Here is a 20,641-nt window from a genome sequence, read left to right as displayed (position 1 = left end):
AAAAATAGGGTCACTCTTAAAGTTTGAAAACCACTGATGTAGAGGCACATATTTCCTGTGAGCCTATCTTGCAACAATCTAAACAACAGAAATAGAAACGAAAGCAAACACTTATGCGCTACCGCCTTCTCTGCTGACTAATCACTTCAGCTACATCAGTCTTCTCTTTAGACACACATTTGCTGGTAGTTACTAAGAAACTTTTTGCCAACATGTACCTCTTTTTCTTTCTTTTTTTTTTTTTTTTTTTGTAGGTTTGAAAATGATCAAAGACTTCTGCTTTCCTGTCCCAAACTTATCTTCGATAACAAAAGGGCCATTTGGCATTACTGAAGGCACAGAGGTGCTGATAGTGATCAAGGCCTGTAGGCCAACATGACATACAGTAATTGTCACACCTTAAGCACCATGGGTGAAGCTGTAATCTGCTGATTGGTCAGTTTAAATGTCTCAGATTTGGTTTGTCACATGGTCAAGGAAGGGATAAAAGAAGATTGTAATTTTTGCTCTTTCTCTTTTCTTTGCTGTCTCTTTTCTTGGCTGGCGATCTCACTTCGTTGGGGCTCTGCCCTCTCTCCCTCTCTTTCTCTCTCAAGTAACATTTTACTTATATGCTGGGTACAATTAACTATATGTTTTACCATCCATCATCTATTTTGTAACCAATTCAAGTGTAACCAGAACAAAATACTGTTATTAAACCATTTCATTTGTAAATTATGTACTAACTAGACTTGATTCAGCATTAACACTGCAGCGCTACCTATTGCAATTATAATATATTCACTCAATAGCAATGCTCTCCCACATATTTAGCTATTCTAACTGCGCTTATTTCCGTCGTTGGTATAAGTGGCAGTGGGTGGTAATAGACAAGAAATTTACAGTTTTATACCATCCTGCTGATAACGTTTTAGTCATTCGGCAATCCTACAGCCTGAACCACTGTGGCTACAGTTGTCGTATTCCTCTTGTTAAGCCACTCCTAAACCACAGACAACGTCAGAGGCGTCTTACCTGGGCTAAGGAGAAGAAGAACTGGACTGTTGCCCAGTGGTCCAAAGTCCTCTTTTCAGATGAGAGTAAGTTTTGTATTTCATTTGGAAACCAAGGTCCTAGAGTCTGGAGGAAGGGTGGAGAAGCTCATAGCCCAAGTTGCTTGAAGTCCAGTGTTAAGTTTCCACAGTCTGTGATAATTTGGGGTGCAATGTCATCTGCTGGTGTTGGTCCATTGTGTTTTTTGAAAACCAACGTCACTGCACCCGTTTACCAATAAATTTTGGAGCACTTCATGCTTCCTTCTGCTGACCAGCTTTTTGAAGATGCTGATTTCATTTTCCAGCAGGATTTGGCACCTGCTCACACTGCCAAAAGCACCAAAAGTTGGTTAAATGACCATGGTGTTGGTGTGCTTGACTGGCCAGCAAACTCACCAGACCTGAACCCCATAGAGAATCTATGGGGTATTGTCAAGAGGAAAATGAGGAACAAGAGACCAAAAAATGCAGATGAGCTGAAGGCCACTGTCAAAGAAACCTGGGCTTCCATACCACCTCAGTAGTGCCACAAACTGATCACCTCCATGCCATGCCGAGTTGAGGCAGTAATTAAAGCAAAAGGATCCCCTACCAAGTATTGAGTACATGTACAGTAAATTAACATACTTTCCAGAAGGCCAACAATTCATTAAAAATGTTTTTTTTTATTGGTCTTATGGAGTATTCTAATTTGTTGAGATAGTGAGTTGGTGGGTTTTTGTTAAATGTGAGCCAAAATCATCACAATTAAAAGAACCAAAGACTTAAACTACTTCAGTCTGTGTGCATTGAATTTATTTAATACACGAGTTTCACAATTTGAGTTGAATTACTGAAATAAATGAACTTTTCCACGACATTCTAATTTATTGAGATGCACCTGTAAATTAAATGAATGTGATAATGTTCTCTTGTAACACTTTCTATACTATAAAACGCTATAAAAGTTACCTGTTTCTGGGTCAGTGTGACCAGTATTTCCTTCTGTGCGTCTTTTGTGGTATAAATAGTGAGAGTAGTTTATTCATATTCATATTATTGAGCTTGATAAGGCCAACATAATTAGGCTACACATCATGAAAAACTGCAAACCTACATGTGTTTGATCCATGTCAAAAGATTTATGACATCATGTCTCATGATGTCAGAGAGAGCAAACATATTTTTAAAGAGGGAAATATAACAGAGTTGAACAGAAAGTGAGCAACCATGATATACGGTCTTTCTCAGAAAAAGCATAAAGTAATTAAAGCCTCGCCTCTGAAATTCAAGCCATTCCTGTGAGAGTCCCTGCCCACGTGCTGCTATAATCAAGCAACAAGGTGTGAAATTATGAGTAAATGCACAAAAAGTGGGATGAAACGGTTCTTATGTTTAGTAATTAACCTTATTATGAAATATAGGGTCTGGGACTGGAATAAAAGCTGCTGAGAAGGGTCCACTGTCATTGTACTGTACAAGAGCAGACTCTAGAGGCGGAATCACTGACGCCTTGTGCTGTTTGTTTTGACACGTGAGACTGCACGCTGCTCCAGGGTTGCCAAGTCCACGGTTTTACCATGGAATTGGACTACTTTTACTGGACACCACGGGTGTCAAACTCAGTTCCTGGAGGTCTGCAGCCCTGCAGAGTTTAGTTCCAACCCTGCTCCAACACACATACCATGTAGTTTTCAAATAAGCCTAATTGTTTTACACTGTTGCCACGGGTTGTTTTTATTCCACCGGTTAAAGCAATCTCCCCCATCCCCGGAACACGAGGGGACTCCAGACAGAGGAGAAACCCCGGAAAAATCACAATTGGTCTAGCTTTGAATCGCAGTTGGGCTGGTTTTGTTCTGCAGTCCTGGCACCCCTTCGCTACACAGAGCGGAACACTTCAGATGCCGATTTATAACAAACAACGGCCGTATCCGAAATCACATACTTCCCTACTATATAGTAGGTGAAAAACTGGCCAGAAACTGATCACCTCCATGCCACGCCGAGTTGAGGCAGTAATTAAAGCAAAAGGATCCCCTACCAAGTATTGAGTACATGTACAGTAAGTGAACATACTTTCCAGAAGGCCAACTATTCACTAAAAATGTTTTTTTTATTGAAGTATGAAGTTCTTATGAAGTATTCTAATTTGTTGGTGGGTTTTTGTTAAATGTGAGCCAAAATCATCACAATTAAAAGAACCAAAGACTTAAACTACTTCAGTCTGTGTGCATTGAATTTATTTAATACACGAGTTTCACAATTTGAGTTGAATTACTGAAATAAATGAACTTTTCCACGACATTCTAATTTATTGAGATGCACCTGTAAATTAAATGAATGTGATAATGTTCTCTTGTAACACTTTCTATACTATAAAACGCTATAAAAGTTACCTGTTTCTGGGTCAGTGTGACCAGTATTTCCTTCTGTGCGTCTTTTGTAGTATAAATAGTGAGAGTAGTTTATTCATATTCATATTATTGAGCTTGATAAGGCCAACATAATTAGGCTACACATCATGAAAAACTGCAAACCTACATGTGTTTGATCCATGTCAAAAGATTTATGACATCATGTCTCATGATGTCAGAGAGAGCAAACATATTTTTAAAGAGGGAAATATAACAGAGTTGAACAGAAAGTGAGCAACCATGATATACGGTCTTTCTCAGAAAAAGCATAAAGTAATTAAAGCCTCGCCTCTGAAATTCAAGCCATTCCTGTGAGAGTCCCTGCCCACGTGCTGCTATAATCAAGCAACAAGGTGTGAAATTATGAGTAAATGCACAAAAAGTGGGATGAAACGGTTCTTATGTTTAGTAATTAACCTTATTATGAAATATAGGGTCTGGGACTGGAATAAAAGCTGCTGAGAAGGGTCCACTGTCATTGTACTGTACAAGAGCAGACTCTAGAGGCGGAATCACTGACGCCTTGTGCTGTTTGTTTTGACACGTGAGACTGCACGCTGCTCCAGGGTTGCCAAGTCCACGGTTTTACCATGGAATTGGACTACTTTTACTGGACACCACAGGTGTCAAACTCAGTTCCTGGAGGTCTGCAGCCCTGCAGAGTTTAGTTCCAACCCTGCTCCAACACACATACCATGTAGTTTTCAAATAAGCCTAATTGTTTTACACTGTTGCCACGGGTTGTTTTTATTCCACCGGTTAAAGCAATCTCCCCCATCCCCGGAACACGAGGGGACTCCAGACAGAGGAGAAACCCTGGAAAAATCACAATTGGCCTAGCTTTGAATCGCAGTTGGGCTGGTTTTGTTCTGCAGTCTTGGCAACCCTTCGCTACACAGAGCGGAACACTTCAGATGCCGATTTATAACAAACAACGGCCGTATCCGAAATCACATACTTCCCTACTATATAGTAGGTGAAAAACTGTATGTGACAAAAGAAGTATGTTTGAATTCACAGTACTCATAAAAGAGAGGGCAGAAAGTACCTGGATGACCTATTACATCCGGCGTGGTTCTGAAGTGTGCATAGTATGCACTAATACTATCCCCTAAGGCCTATCCCGGGAGAGGATTTATGAATGGCAATGATGCGACGCAACTGACGCTGGTAGGTCACGTGCCAGTAACAACATGGCAAATGTAGTATGTCCAGATTATATCCATACAACACACATTCATACTACATAAAGCATACTCTTTTAGCAGTCGTGAAATAATTATTTATTTAAAAAAAAAAAACACCTACTCAAGAGTATGCGATTTCAGATGCAGCCAACGAAATGGTCTGTATACAGTACACTACAGTGAATGTTTTCATATCATTATTAAGTAATTAGTTTAACTACATGCTGCATTAGTAAAGGACAGGCTGAGAGGACGCTAACATTAGTAGTGTGAGATTTATTTTGATTCTTTTATATTATGTGTAAATTGTTATATAAGTTCTGAAAATTCTGGTTTGTCTATGTATGTGACGTGATGGACAGGTTGGCGCGATGACATGCGCAGTGGATGTCATTTGAGACTGAGGTATTCGCAGGGAGTGTGTCGAGGGAGTAATACATGTGATGCGAGCTGTGAGTTAAATTCATTCCTGAGCTCTGACAAATAAAAGGCAGTAAAGTTCCAGTTTATGTGTATGCCTGCATTATTTCGACGGACCCATTTTCAAGAGACTGGAGTTTCCTCCTATGGTCTACAGCCCCTCTTACATTTCTGGTGGCAGCCGGTTTGGACGACGTGACTGGCGCGTGAGTGAACTTTCTCTTCGACGGGTATTAAATGCGATGGATGTGGCATCATGACGTTGGAAACTGATATCGAGCGCAAAATTTCAGCTTTCTGTTATCCGTGACGTCTACTTTGCTTTGTGTTTCAACCGTGGACACATTTGTTTGTGTGTTTTTCACAGCAGTGTCTGATCACAGGGGATTACAGCGTCAGTTGGACCGGGAACTTTAAAGAAACAGGACGACGCGAACTTCATAGGGTAATCCTTGTTTAATTTAATGGACTTTTTGGGACATTTTATTATCGTGGGATACTGTGACTTCTGAACTGTGAACTATAATGAGTGAAGCAGACTCAGCACGCGATTTGCCTGGCGCGAGTAGTTCACATGCAGTGCAGCGATTTAATGGACATTTTCCGCCTATCTTTTTGGGCGACGGGAAAGAAGATTTTCTCCACTGGTGCAGACGATTTGAAGTGACTGTGGAGGCTAGCGCTGATTTTGATAACTTCAGGTTAGCAAAGTTTTTGCCAACTTGTCTTGGTGGTACTGCTTTTAACTACTGGGACAGTTTGCCTAGTGACATTAAGACAGACTATAAACAAGTGAAAGAAAAAATGAAAGCTGTTTTTGGCAAACGACTGTATCTGTCCACATTTCAAAGTTATGTTAATGCACGCACACGCCTGCCTGGCGAGGCTCTCCAAGTTTTCGCAGCAGAAATTAGCCATTTGGTGGATGAAGCTTTTCCCACATACGAGGCTAATGCAAAGAATGGAGAAAAATTCAGACGTTTTGTTGCTGGAATTGAACCTTATCTACAGCTTCGCATACATGAACAAGGTGTAGATACACTGGATGCTGCTCTTGCGTTGGCTCTGCAGATTGAACAGGCACACCAAGCCAGCAAGGTACTGCTGCCGTCTCACCCGCAACAGTGGACTTCCTCAGCAGCAGGAGTTTTTCCTGGATCTACCCTCAACGTTCTTCCACAGACTGTACCTACCTCTCCCTGCTCCACGATGTCTACAGTACTTCCTGCGGTTCACTCAGCTACATCAGGGGACTTCATGAAACTTCAACGGACCCTGGAAAGTTTGACAGAGAGAGTGGATCAACTTCAGCTTGAGGGTTAACAGGCAGAGGTATGCCGGCAGACACACAGCGTCGCAGTCTTACCCCGGGCGAGTCACGTGGGTGCACATCAGAACGTCGCAGGTATGACAGACATTCATATACTGACTGTGACTCTTTTTATGAGGCAAAGTTTTTGCCAACTTGTCTTGGTGGTACTGCTTTTAACTACTGGGACAGTTTGCCTAGTGACATTAAGACAGACTATAAACAAGTGAAAGAAAAAATTAAAGCTGTTTTTGGCAAACGAGTTTATCTGTCCACGTTTCAAAGTTATGTTAATGCACGCACACGCCTGCCTGGCGAGGCTCTCCAAGTTTTCGCAGCAGAAATTAGCCATTTGGTGGATGAAGCTTTTCCCACATACGAGGCTAATGCAAAGAATGGAGAAAAATTCAGACTGCTGGAATTTAACCTTATCTACAGCTTCACATACATGAACAAGTAGGGAAACTATCAGTAGTTGACAATGAGGGCCAATTGCCAACTGCTACTGACTTGTTGAACATCATGTGACTTCAGACACTGGTCAGGCCGTGACACCGTTTTGTTGCTGGAATTGAACCTTATCTACAGCTTCGCATACATGAACAAGGTGTAGATACACTGGATGCTGCTCTTACGTTGGCTCTGCAGATTGAACAGGCACACCAAGCCAGCAAGGTACTGCTGCCGTCTCACCCGCAACAGTGGACTTCCTCAGCAGCAGGTGTTTTTCCTGGATCTACCCTCAACGTTCTTCCACAGACTGTACCTACCTCTCCCTGCTCCACGATGTCTACAGTACTTCCTGCGGTTCACTCAGCTACATCAGGGGACTTCATGAAACTTCAACGGACCCTGGAAAGTTTGACAGAGAGAGTGGATCACCTTCAGCTTGAGGTTAACAGGCAGAGGTATGCCGGCAGACACACTTCTTCACCGGATCGACAGCGTCGCAGTCTTACCCCGGACGATTCACGTGGGCGCACATCAGAACGTCGCAGGTATGACAGACATTCATATACTGACTGTGACTCTTTTTATGAGCGAAGTAGACCATCATACAGAGATACGAGTGGCGATAGGGACTATTACAAAGCACGCAGATATGAGGGCTATCGTGATCAAAGTCCTAGGATGTCACCGGAAAGTGGACAGCACATTACAGCTCGGGACTCTCTGGATCGTGCTTCTTGTTCAGACAATGGTCGAGGCGACAGGTCATCGGACGGCTACTCAAAGCGGCGGAGTCATCGGTCTCCAAGTCCTGGTCACGTGCGTTTCCAGTCTCCTTCGCGTGTTCATCAGCGCCAGGGAAACTATCAGTAGTTGACAATGAGGGCCAATTGCCAACTGCTACTGACTTGTTGAACATCATGTGACTTCAGACACTGGTCAGGCCGTGACACAAGTTCCAGTTTATGTGTATGCCTGCATTATTTCGACGGACCCATTCTCAAGAGACTGGAGTTTCCACCTATGGTCTACAGCCCCTCTTACAGTAGTAGCACCTCAACCTTAAAACAATGTAATGAAAGTACACTCAAGTCTGACCCAAATGTTTAATGCCACGATGGTTACCATCAATTTGCATTAGTTTGTGTCCAGTTGGTCTCTTTTATGCATTCGTTAAGCCAGCGAAGTTGCTAGTGACGTGAAAAATCAGAAAGCGAACTTCAAACTCATCTATGCCACTTTTTCATTCTTAAAGTGCACTTTTGCCTGTTTGGAGATTAAATAAACTATTTCAGACCGCCGCTTGAACTGTGTAGATATTTAAAGATGAACAGGATTTCAGTGCCTGACCATCTTTAAGCACGACTGTTTGGATATAAAATGCTAACACTTTAAAATAGGATTACATTTGTAACATAATGTTGTAAATAATGTTCAGTTTCTTGCACAGACCGACTGTTTTGCTTCATAAGACCTCAATATGCCTTCAGGAGACAGGTATTAATTTTGTGTTCCTTGATATACTTTTCTTTTTTCTTAAAAACCAGTAGCCGCTGACATGCATTTTATTAATCACGAAGGACCACGGTTTCAGCTAAAAATCTTCTTCAATCTTTAATCTAATCAGATGGATGCGTTCTCTGCTCATTATAGGGTCAATATCACTGTAGGGTGCCTTTTGGTGTCCTGTACATAAATGACTCATTTGCCATGATAACTTAACATAAAAATGACTATGAAATGGTGTTTTATATTAGTTTTTATATTTATATCAAAACCATAACTTGGTTCTTTAGATACATTTTCTAGATTTTTGTTTAGTTTTGTGTAACAGAATGCGTGTTATTTTGCTATGTTCCATGCACTTCTCATTAAATTTGAATGATAGTAGAATATTGTCAAATCAAAAAAGAAAAAAATTTCTCCTATTAATATTTTGGTAAATAAGAGATTACTCTATTTGAGTGTATTGATCATTTGGTAATAAAACCTTTTTTATTTAATAAAAAAGAAGCGTTTGTCCATATCCCATCCTGGGTTTTCTCACCAAAGAGCAAAGAACACAAACTAATTTTTACTGTCTGTCTGTCTGTCTGTGTCAGACTCTGGTCTGTGTTTTGTGTGTGTTTTGCTCCTCATGTGCCTTCCTGTGTTTCCATATTTGGTAATTTTCCTGTCCTTGTTTAGTTAATTGTTTATTCCATTCACCTGTGTTTGTAATTATCCCTTGTATTTAGTTTCTTCCTGTTCTGTTGTCCCTTTGTCGGGTCTACTCGTTACGTGGATGTGTTTTCTGCTGTCTCCTGTGTTGATGTACCCTGTGTTCCATGGATTAAAGACTGTTTCGTATATTCCTCGTCTCCTCGCTCCTTAGTTTCGGTTATCCTCGTGTGTGTGTTGTGACAGAAGACTAGACCAAGACAACGGCCGCTCAGAAGTCAAGCCCGCCGGCCGCTCAGAAGACAAGCCCGCCGGCCACGCTGTTGTCATGCCTGCCGGCCACGGCTCACTCAAGCCCACCGGCCGCTCAGAAGTCAAGCCCGCTGGCCGCGCCGTTGTCATGCCTGCCGGCTACGGCTCACTCAAGCCCGCTGCCCTGCGCCGTTGTCATGCCTGCCGGCCACGGCTCACTCAAGCCCGCCGCCCGCGCCGTTGTCAAGTCTGCCGGCCACGGCTCCCACAAGCCCGCTGCGGGGGCTGGGGCCGCGGCCTCGGAGGCTGCTTTGCCATGGCCTCCTGAACTACCTGCTCCGCCATGGCGCCCCGAACTGCCGGATCCGCCATGGATCCCGGAATGGGCGCCGCCCTGGAGGCCTTCCGTCCCGTAACCCTGCTCATAGGGGCCTCCAGAGCAAAAGTTTTCTCTATTGGTCAGACGTTTCAGCAACCTGAGCAAAAACATTCTTTATACCTTTATATCTGTACAGCGCACACACAAATAAGTGTGTAACTCTTATAGGTGTGGTTGACTCTTAACTTTTATAAAGAATATCTCTTTGGATTTGAGACTTTAGTCTTTGCAACTTTACAGATCTTCTTTATGCACCAAGAGCTTGTAACACTCCAAAGAGAAAGGAACAATTGAAATCGCATCATATGACCCCTTTTATGTGCTATTTATATTTGATTGACTCTTTTTAGAGTTCTCTCATTTTAGGTTACTTTAGAAAACATTTTTTACAGTGCTGTGCCACCAAGAAATTCTATTAAAAATCATTAAAAAAAACCTGTAAACCGCATTCGCCGGTTCTAATTCTACAGCAACACCAACTCTGTAGTGGTTTGCCCGAGCATTGCAATTATTTCGCATTTACTAGAATTCAGTCAAATGGCTTTCCCAATTCATTTTTGCGCCTGTCCTGTCCGCGGCACATAATTTCTTCTGTCGCGACTGCGCAACTTAGAGGGAACATTGTTCGTAAGTCACTTTGGATAAAAGAATCTGCTAATTGAATGAATAAATGTTTGACGCTGATAATATATGATATTTACAGGATAAGCAGAGTACTTTGGACAGCAGCAACTCAAGCAAAATGAACCAGCCAAATTATGACTATCATGATAATGTTTCTGATTATTTTTACGAAGATTTTTGTCAGGATTGTGAAAAGTTGAGGAATTCTATGACAGAGATTTCTCTGGTCTTCTACTACCTGACCTTGATCCTCGGCGTTCCTGGGAATGCATTTGTCGTGTATGCTGCTGGATTGAAGATGAAGAGGACTGTTAATACAGTAGGGTTTCTCAATCTAGCGATCGCCGACCTCTTGTGATGCCTTTCCACTCTTTACTATGTAACCGAGAGCGCTTTTAATGAACACTGGCCGTACGGATCCATAATGTGCAAGATTCTCCACTTCATTATGCTCATCACCATGTTTGCCAGCATTTTCACCTTGAACTTGATTAGTCTGGATCGGTTTACTCTTGTGATCACACCGGTTTGGGCTCAAAATCATCGCAGCTTGTTCATCGCACGACTGTCCTGCGCAACGGCTTGGATTCTGGCTTCAATTCTTAGTCTGCCTTTTATGATGTTAAGAGAGACTTACACAGTAAATAACAAAACATACTGCCTGCATTTTCAATATAATGAAGACAATTTTAAATTGTATGGAAGGTTAAGCATCATCAGATTTGTGTTTGGCTTTTTGGTTCCTCTCGTATGGATCACAACATGCTACGGATTCATCGCATGCAAGTTAGGCAGGAGTCATTTTCACTCTGGACGAGCGTTTCGCTTCATGTTGGCTGTAATCGTGGCCTTTTTTCTCTGCTGGCTGCCATATCACATAGTAGATTTGATAATACTGTACGGAGAGGAATCCAGTACCGCTGTGGCTGTTGCAGTGGATCCGTTGGCCGTCTCTTTGGCGTATGTCAACAGCTGTCTGAACCCCGTTCTGTATGTCTTCATGGGGCAGGATTTTAAGAGCAATGTTAAACTTTCTCTAAGACGTGTTTTTGAAAGAGTTTTCTCTGAGGAGGGAACACAAGCGTCACGATCCACAGTGTCACAACAAATGCACTCAGTGTAGTGAAGATATCAACTCATTTATACTGCATTTTCTGATTGATTTTTATTACTATTCTAATAATGTTGTTCTAATTATTTCTTTTCGAAATTCATCAACTCTAAGTCAGCGTCAACTCTTATTCATCATTCCTGTGTGTTTTTCTCTCTATTGTTGATGTATTTTCAGTGATTTGTGAACTATCGTCAAAGCTTAACATCACCATGATGGAATACTGATGCTTGATTAACTTTTTTGGTTGCTATCAGCTTAGAAAAAGCTTGTAATATTTCACTAATAATGGCATGTGGTTTCTATGCTGAATTCATGAAGTAAAATAAAAAATGTAATTTAAAGGTTGCAATTGTAAATATAATAAAAACAGGTTTTATTTTACTCTCCCTTATCACAGTGATTTAGTCATTTTGGTGTTTGGTGTTATGGTGTGATAACTCAAAAGCAAAGTGCATGATGCATAAACATTGTTTTAAATATAAAATGCTAAAAGTTAAATTTGATCATTATTGTAATGTTCATTGAACCTTTAATTCACTTGTAATTTGAATTTTTTATTTTAAATGAGGATTGTGGCTAGATAAAAAAAAAAAGGAACAAAGACATGCACATTTGGAGGCAATTACTAAGAAAACTGACCACTGCAACAAAACAACTTCGTGACAGGAAAGTGACCAGGAGACACTTGTTAAATTAAATGACAGATTTTAAGATTCCAAATACTTTGCTGTAAATGTATATGAACATTACATCAGTAGTGACACACACATTTACCGACAATTACTAAAACCAGCAACTGCTAAGAAATTTTGTAACAAGAAGTTCCTCTTTTTCCTTTTTTTTTTCAAGAGAAACTCGTCAATTAAATGACAGATGAAAGACTTAAAGGTTTGCATTCAAAATGCATTATCATAAATGCAAATGTAAATAAAATTAATGTCAAAATGTTCTCTTATAACACTTTCTGTACTATAAAATGCTATAAAAGTGACCTGATTCTGGATCAGTGTGAGCAGTATTAATTCTGCACGTCTTTTGTAGTATAAATAGTGTGAGTAGTTTATTCATATTCTTATTCTTGAGCTTGCTAAGTCTAAAATACTGAGAACCTACATGTGTTTGACCCATGTGGTGCAAAGGATTTATGACATCATGTCTCATATGATGGCAAAAAGAGCAAACTATTAGGCTATTCTTAAAGAGGGAAATGTCGTAAAACAGAAAGTGAGCAACCATGACAAATTATGAATATTGTCTTTCTCAGAAAAAGCATAAAGCATTAAAAGCCCACACAGTAAATGTATGATATTTAACTTTTATTAAAAACGAGACTCTATTCTATGTAACCCAATGAGCCTTATATGAAAGACGGATGCTTGAAGGCAGGATCACATTGAGTTTAATGGTGTATGTCTGCAACAGCGTCTTTCTGTCCCAAAGGCTGCATCAAAAAACTATTTAACTCATTTAAGTTAAAGAACTAGGCTTTCATGCTGATATATGATGTCAGGCATTCTGAGGAAGTGCATTAGAGAAGTGCTTTTGGTTTTCACGCCGGCCGAAAATTATTCAAGCCGTCCAAACTCTTAAAATCCCTTGAATCCTCTGAGCTCTTCTTATTTGTTGCTCTCTCATTCTCTCGATCACGTGCTGGTTCTGAAACTGAAGCCTCTGGACCCACTCCTCACGTAACCTGAAAGAAAACATAGCGGATTTATGATAAATGTGCTTTATTGCTGTATGCGCACATAGACTTTACTGTAACAACTGAAGGTCCTACACACACAAACCCCTTCTTATTGATGATACAAGTGGTTTTGGAGCGTCTCATCTCAGCAAATATGTTTCATTTTTATGAACAGTTAAACATTTGCTAATTAATTTGAAATCTAAATTACCATTCAAAAGTCTGGAATAATTAAGATGTTTTTAAGGTTTTTGAAACAAGTCTCTTATGCTCACGAGGCTTCATTTATTTGATCAAAAATACAGAAAAAAAACAGTAAAATTGTGAATCATTATTGTGATTTACTGTTTTCTATGTGAATATATTGTAAAATGTAATTTATTGCTGTGATCAAAAGCTGTATTTTCAGCATCATTACTCCAGTCTTCAGTGTCACATGATCTTCAGAAATCATAATAATGTGCTGATTTGTAGTGATGTTACGTTCAACACTGAAGCTTCGAAGCTTGTATAAAAAAAACAACACATTTCACTTTAAAGCACTGTATCGGAGCTTGATTCGTTTTGAGAAAAGCACGTGATCTGTGACGTCCGAAGCTTCATTCGCCTGAAAACCATTTATTTATTTTACTTATTTTAGTGCCAGTACACCGACACAAATGAATGACTTTGACAATAAACATTATTTATATAAAATATAATGCAAAAAAAAAAATCAGTTTTAGAACCAGATGTGAAACCACTGGCTGTAATGGAACATAACACTTTGGAAGGTGTTATGTATTTTTATGACCACTAGATGGCCACAGCATTAACCGTTTTAAAAAGCTTCAAGTAATGAACCTTTTTCCGATACAATTGTGATGAAAGCTTCACTGGTTCAGAACGCTTCACTTCGCCATCACTACTGATTTGTTGCTCACAATTAATACGTCACGGGTTGCCAGGGGAAAGGAGCTCGAAGGGGTACATAGCAGGCAGATAGTCAAACAAACCGAGTCTTTAATAAATCCACAAGGGCAAACAGACGAACACAACCTCTTAACACGACGTGAGACAGGACAAAAAAACTGTGGCAAGGCAGGGTTATAAATATTCAACCAAACGAGGAACTAACGAGTAAATTAACAAGACACAGGTGAACAAAATGACATAATCAGGAAACTAGGTCACCGGGGAACAGGCCAACTGAAAACACAATGAAAACTAGAACACAAACCAAACATAACCCTAATACATGGTTCTTATTATTATCAATGCTAAAAACAATTTTTGCTGCTTAACATTTTTCTGGAAATGGAAGAATGTTTATTTCAAATAGAAATATTATATAACATTATAAATGTCTTTACTGTCATTTTTGATCAATTTAATGCATCCATGCTTGAGAAAAAAAAACTTTTGAATCGCAGTGTCATGGTTTCCACAAAAGTATGAAGTTTTATGTTTTCAACATTGATGATAAAAATAAGTTTTTTTTTTTTTTTTTTTTTTTTACAGCAAATCAGCATATTAGAATGATGTCTGATGTAAAGTGTGTATTTAATATTTATATTGATTAATTTTATGTATATTTTTATATTAATATTTTATAATTACCTGGTTTCATAGAAATAAACAAAGTTTTATAATGCAATGTTGCAGAATAGAATTAAATATTTTTTAAATAGGCTGCATAATAATAAAACCATTTTAGTTACTTTTTTATGAGCCACTTCTATAATAATTTACTTAGACACTATTCTGACTTACATTTAGCCTGGTTCAAAGTAGCCTCTCCAACATTGCTCAGATTTGGATCTGAGTATTAATAAACCCTTGGATTTGCTTTGAAGCCTGTTGCGGTTCATCTGTATGAACAATGTATTCATTACACACTCAGAAAGCCGCCCTCGTCTCTACAGCTGTAGAGCACTGCCTTTGATCTGAAGATTTGTACCAGTGTATGTGCTAATCCACATGACCTTCCTGAAGGAAACACTAGAGGGCAGCAAAAACAAGCAATAGAAGCGCCTCTGGATTTACCCGTTAACCTCTGGACTCTCATTGGGATGCTTTTCATTTCCAAAAGCCAGAAACTGTTTATGGATCCTAAACTAGGTCAGAAAAAACAATGACGAGTTTTCCAGTTTCCTCCCATAAGGTTCATTCCAGCAGGTTGGGTTTTGTGACTCAAGGTCGTTTATCAATATTATCTTTTCATTTCAGTTTATTCGACCTAATCTTTCTTTACAATTACCACCCAGGACAATTAGCTCGAAAAGTGACAAATGGAAAGAAAAGCAACACATTGGATGAAGTTATTCTGTAGCAGCAATTATGAAAGAAGAGATCTGATTCTCTGTGATAGACATATACACACTTGGATAAAGCGCTGTTCTTCATTCTCGAGTCTTCATTTCCCATCCTCTGAACATGGCTTTCGATCTTCTCTTCCCAAAACTTCTTCAGCCCGTATTTATCATGAATACGTGCCAAATTAATCATTTGAAACAATGAAAGCAGAACATCTCGGGGTGACGGATAGCTGTGCATCAGTGCTTGTGGTATAACGAATCGTCATCTTTCATCGGAGCATGCAATATCTGTAGATCCTTATTATACATGGACAAACCATTTTTTACAGGGAATGATTGTATTCCACGCAAACTAAGACAAACCGCAATTGACACATAATTCATAATCAAGAGAAATTAGAACATTTTCAAGACACTTTGCATTAAATTTGAGATGTTCCCCAATGTACATGCAGCACAATTTCACTTTCACTTCTGGGAAGTTCCTACTTACGAGTTCAGAAACTGTGCTTGACTTTTTAGCAATAAAATGAAGAGCAAATGATGCACATTAGTATTTTCTGACAAGCATGGTCGCTATTCTTCTTCATCAAAATGCATGCAAACTACATTATCTAGTCTACAATCACAATTAGATTTTATTACAGTCAGTGCCAGTTAACTTCCAGTGTGATTCTTTAATTGACAAGCCCTCAACTTGCAAAGAAATTCCACTAGCTTCCTAAATCCAAGTTTAGGTTATAAAAATGTTGTGGAAACATTGTTTTGAAATGTTTTTAGAATGTTGAAATGTCCAGTTTTCTTTCATAAAGAGAACGTTATTTAAAGTTACAAAAACATTTTTACAACATTCTACTAACTTTATTTTTCCCCAAAATGCAAGTTTATTTCAGCGTTTTTGTTGTTGTTGTTTTATTCTAAGAACATTGAATTGGCGCAGATGGATAAGCGCGTGTTGTCGGCTTTTTGACGCGATCGACCCGGGTTCGATCCCGCCTTTTGCCGAACTTTTTTTTCCTCCTTGTTTTCTGACTTGTTATAATGCTTTCTGAATTGTTGTTGTGTTTTCTGAATTGTTATTTAGTTTTTTAGACTTGCATTTGCATTTGCGTTTGTAATTTTGTTATTTTGTTTTCAGAATTGTGATTTGTTTTGCACTTCTCGGCCACCGTAGAATTGCCTAGTTTTCTTGTTTTGGTTAGAACATTATTTAAAGGTTACAAAATAGTTTATTTTTACCCAAAATATAACTTTATTTGAATTTTTAATATTCCAACAATGTTGAATTGTCCAGTTTCTTTGTCGTGATTAGAACATTATTTAAAGGTTACAAAAACGTTTCTAAGTAACTTTATTTTCACCCAAATTGTAAGTTTTCCAAAATATAACATTATTTGAATTTTCATGTTTAATATGCTAAGAACGTAAAAATGTCTAGTTTTCTCGTTGCGATAATGCTATATTTAAAGGTTACAAAAACGTCAACATTCTAGAAACTTTTTCTTTTTTATTTGAAAGTTTATTTTTTATTATTCTAAGATTGTTGAATTGTCCAGTTTCCTTTTTATGATTATAACGTTATTTAAAGGGTTACAAAAACGTTTTTATAACATTCTACTGTCTTTATTTTCACCCAAAATGTTATTTGAATGTTTGTTTTTAATATTATGTATAGATATAATAATATATATCTTTAATATATAGAACATTAAAGTGTCCGTTTTTTGCGATTTTAACATTATTTATTTAAAGGTTATGTAAACGTTTCTTACAATGTTTATCAAGGACAAATAACAAGGACGTTCAGAGAACGTTGATTTCGGAACGCTTTCTCAACATTATGAGAACATATATCAAATATTAATAAACCTATATAAAATAAAATTAATATGAACGTTCCATAAACATTACTTCAAGAACGTTTTGTCATAACTTCTAAAAAACGTTAGTGAAAGTTGTGAGAATTTTCTCTGTTAGTTGGGATATGAAACTCATAGGAAGTACCTTTTGACCTTTTGTGCATGTGTTGACCAATTAACCTCCAAACGAGCTTCAGTCCTGCACTTTCTGTCAAATGAAGACATCAAAATACTGAGCAAATTCAGAAAGAATGATTAGTTGTGAACGACTCACAGATGAAGTGTGGTGCAGGTACAGGCCGGCCTGTGGGCGATCTGGCAGTTTCTCTTCTCTCTTTCGATCTCATCATCGTTTATTTCTGGAGCAAAAACACAAAAGACAAATGGAGCTCTGACCCGCAGTATCGGTGCGTTTAAGCCAAGAGGAATGCCACCGTTCCCATTGGAGTCGACAACTTACCACAGCAAACAGCACTGCTGGACTTACAGGCTTTAGATCATCACACATCACTCTCATCAGTGCCTTTAGTAGGAAACTAGCAACAAAATGTACCATTCTGATCATAATTACCACGTCAGGGTCAAAAGTACTCCTGGAGGTCGTGTGGCTTAACTGGTGATGTCATGGGTTTGATAAACATATGCTAAAAATGATTTTTGCTCCTTGTTCAGTGCACTGAAGCAACACAATTCTTTAACATTCTGTCTCAAAGTAATTGCATGACATTCAGTTCACTTAATATTTTTTTATTTAATTTTTTGTTTTCGTTTTGAGTTAAATTACCATCACAACTGTATTGCATTACATTGAATCCAATTAAATTTCTATATTTTATCTGTTAGATTTTGTATCATTTGTATACTATTATAGGTTTTATCAAGATTTTTAAATAGTTTTTATTTTTTATATTGTCTGTTTTAATTTTAGTTTTAGTTAAAGTTTTAGTAATTTTGTCAATTTTATGTTTATTTTTTTTTAATGTCAATATCTATGTAATATGTTTATTAATTTTTATTAACATTTTTTAAGTTATTTTAGTAAACTAAATGAGAAATGTTGCCTTGGCAAGTGGCTGAAATAAAATATATTTTATTTTATTATAGGCCTAGATTTTATTTCAGTTAAAGTTTATTTTATAAGTAACAAAAATAGTTTATGGTTTTAAATTAGTTAACTATAAAAACGCTGGTTGGAAATAGATTAATCATTTTTGTTGGCTTTGACTGAAACTGGCATGGATTTCCCAGCATGCTTTACATGGGACTGGATTGGGAGAATAAATGCTGAAATTAAATATATCTTTGTGTTTTTGAGCAAGGTGTTTAATGATCAGTCATGTTGGAGATCTAGAATGGTTTGTCTTCTATTGTTGATTTTGTAGTTGTTAGCAGCTGTAATAAAAGCTATGATGCATGTTGCTTCATTTAATGAGAAATTGCTTGGTTAATATTGCAGTTATCAATTACTTTTCACTTGCTGCCTCCTGTACATTATACTTAGGAAAAAAAGTTTTTTTGTCCATGCAAATATAGCTTTTTATTTTATTTTATCTGAAGCAGTTAAGATATATTGGATCAACAAAAGTGAATAATTTTTTTGTTTAGGTGAAGCTAACAGAATGATATGATATTGATATTGATATTAACTTTTTCTTTTGAATTTGACTTTTTAATGACAGATGCTCTTTTTAATGTTTGTTATGGGACATTTTAGACATTAACGTTTGTTTGCAAAGTAAGATGTAATACCTGGAAAAATGAAAATATGCCCTAGATGTTTCCTTGCTGATTTGACCTCTTCTGACCTTTGTCTGGGTTCACATCATATTTAATTTGAGCTAATAAAAAAAATGACTACAGTATATTCTCAGCTAACAAAAATATGTTCTAAGAACTTTTGCTAACATTCCCATTATAAAAACATTATTTCTGGAAATTAAAAGCATCCACTTTTTTTTTTTTAATGTTTTTACAAATTTGTTCTTGGTTATTTAAATGTTAAGAAAACATTCCATTGTATCATTTTGCAAACATTATGGGAATGTTAATTTTGAATGTTCTTTGAACAAGTAGTTATATATATATATTTTTTTTAATCTTATACGAACATCCAACTTAATCCAGCAATATGTCATCCAGATTATAATGCTCAGTTATCTGTGTATGCGCTCGTATATTAACCATCAAAGCCTTTTTATGACATCCACCTTCCTTTTTCTCCATTATTTATGGTTATATGGTAAAAGAAACCCCCAGTAATGGTGCTGGAGACTCACATTCATCATTACTGCTGTAACTTTTGTCTGTGCTAAATATGCTCCCTGTAAGCGTCTGGCAGTGAGGGAGTGTGTTTAATAAGCGCTGTCATTTTCTCATTTGTCTGTGTGTAGTCACTCTGTAAGCATGACAAAACTGTGCTTTGATATTCTGGGCAGCTGCCTGCTGGGATTTGTCGGCCAGTCGTCTGGCTGAGAGATGTGTTGTGTTGAGCCAGCCTGACGTGCCGTGAGGATTTGTCCGTCTGTGTGTGAATACACAAGAGTAAAAGACGTTACACCTGCTTCTGGGCCCTTCACAAAAAACACCGGGATGACACTGCGCTAAAGGTCACAGTTGATGCAGATGCACTTAAAAATACACAAATCAATATAAATATCAAAGTTACTAATAGTTACAATGGCATGCACTATATAAACGTCATTTCGAAACTCTTTTACTTCGTTTTTTGTCTACTTAAAGTTTATTTTTCTTTTCTCAGAAAGGCATTTTGTCAGCTGAACAATCGGTATGTTTTCAAACAACAACACAATCTATTGAATGTTCAGTCCCTCACAGCCTCGTTTTCATTCCTGTCACAAATAAAATATGGAATTACCCTGTCTAAGGTCTATTTTGAGGTAATTCTTCCTCATATAGTCACACAGCATGTCTTAAGTTATAGGAGCTATAAATACTATTGAAGTGTGCGAATTAAACCCCGCTATTCAATAGAAGTGCTATAAAGAAACAAGTAATGGAAACGCCAAATTTCTAATAAAAAAAATTCCTTAATTTGCAAACGTTTTTACGCTCGCTTGAGGTGGGTTTTGACTTGTGTGAAAAAGGGTTCATGCGAATAATGGAAGATGGAAATGCATTTGCTGAATATTCCTCCATGCACATCAAAAAAATGAATGTGACTGACGGCATAACCTGACTAACCAGCAGACTGATCTCATTCCACAGCATCTGAAATGTTGTTATGGTCATTTGGAAACAAATGCCCAAGCCAAAGCCAGTCAAATCTGACTCCTGCAGCTAGTGTTGGATGCGCTATATAAGTCCGTGTTTTTCCCACGGAATTGGGTTACTTTTAAATGTTACCTGCGTTGATTTCCACCCCAGGGGTAAAGGTTTGAAATATTGCATAAATTACATTTGACCGAAATGCTTGCATTTAAATGTTTTGCATTCTTCCTATGATAAAACTG

At 38.0% G+C, this 20,641-nt stretch overlaps 1 pseudogene; it reads left to right on the top strand.

Annotated features, from left to right (window-relative positions):
• The first annotated feature begins 9,554 nt into the window (after positions 1–9,554).
• Positions 9,555–11,337, top strand: LOC107727825 (C3a anaphylatoxin chemotactic receptor-like; annotated as a pseudogene).
• The last annotated feature ends 9,304 nt before the right edge of the window (positions 11,338–20,641 follow it).

The sequence above is a fragment of the Sinocyclocheilus rhinocerous genome, unplaced genomic scaffold, assembly GCF_001515625.1.
Source record: "Sinocyclocheilus rhinocerous isolate Xijiao unplaced genomic scaffold, SAMN03320098_v1.1 scaffold42, whole genome shotgun sequence".
NCBI lineage: Eukaryota > Metazoa > Chordata > Actinopteri > Cypriniformes > Cyprinidae > Sinocyclocheilus > Sinocyclocheilus rhinocerous.
Note: the sequence above shows the minus strand (reverse complement) of the source record. Positions and strands in the feature narration are given on the sequence as shown.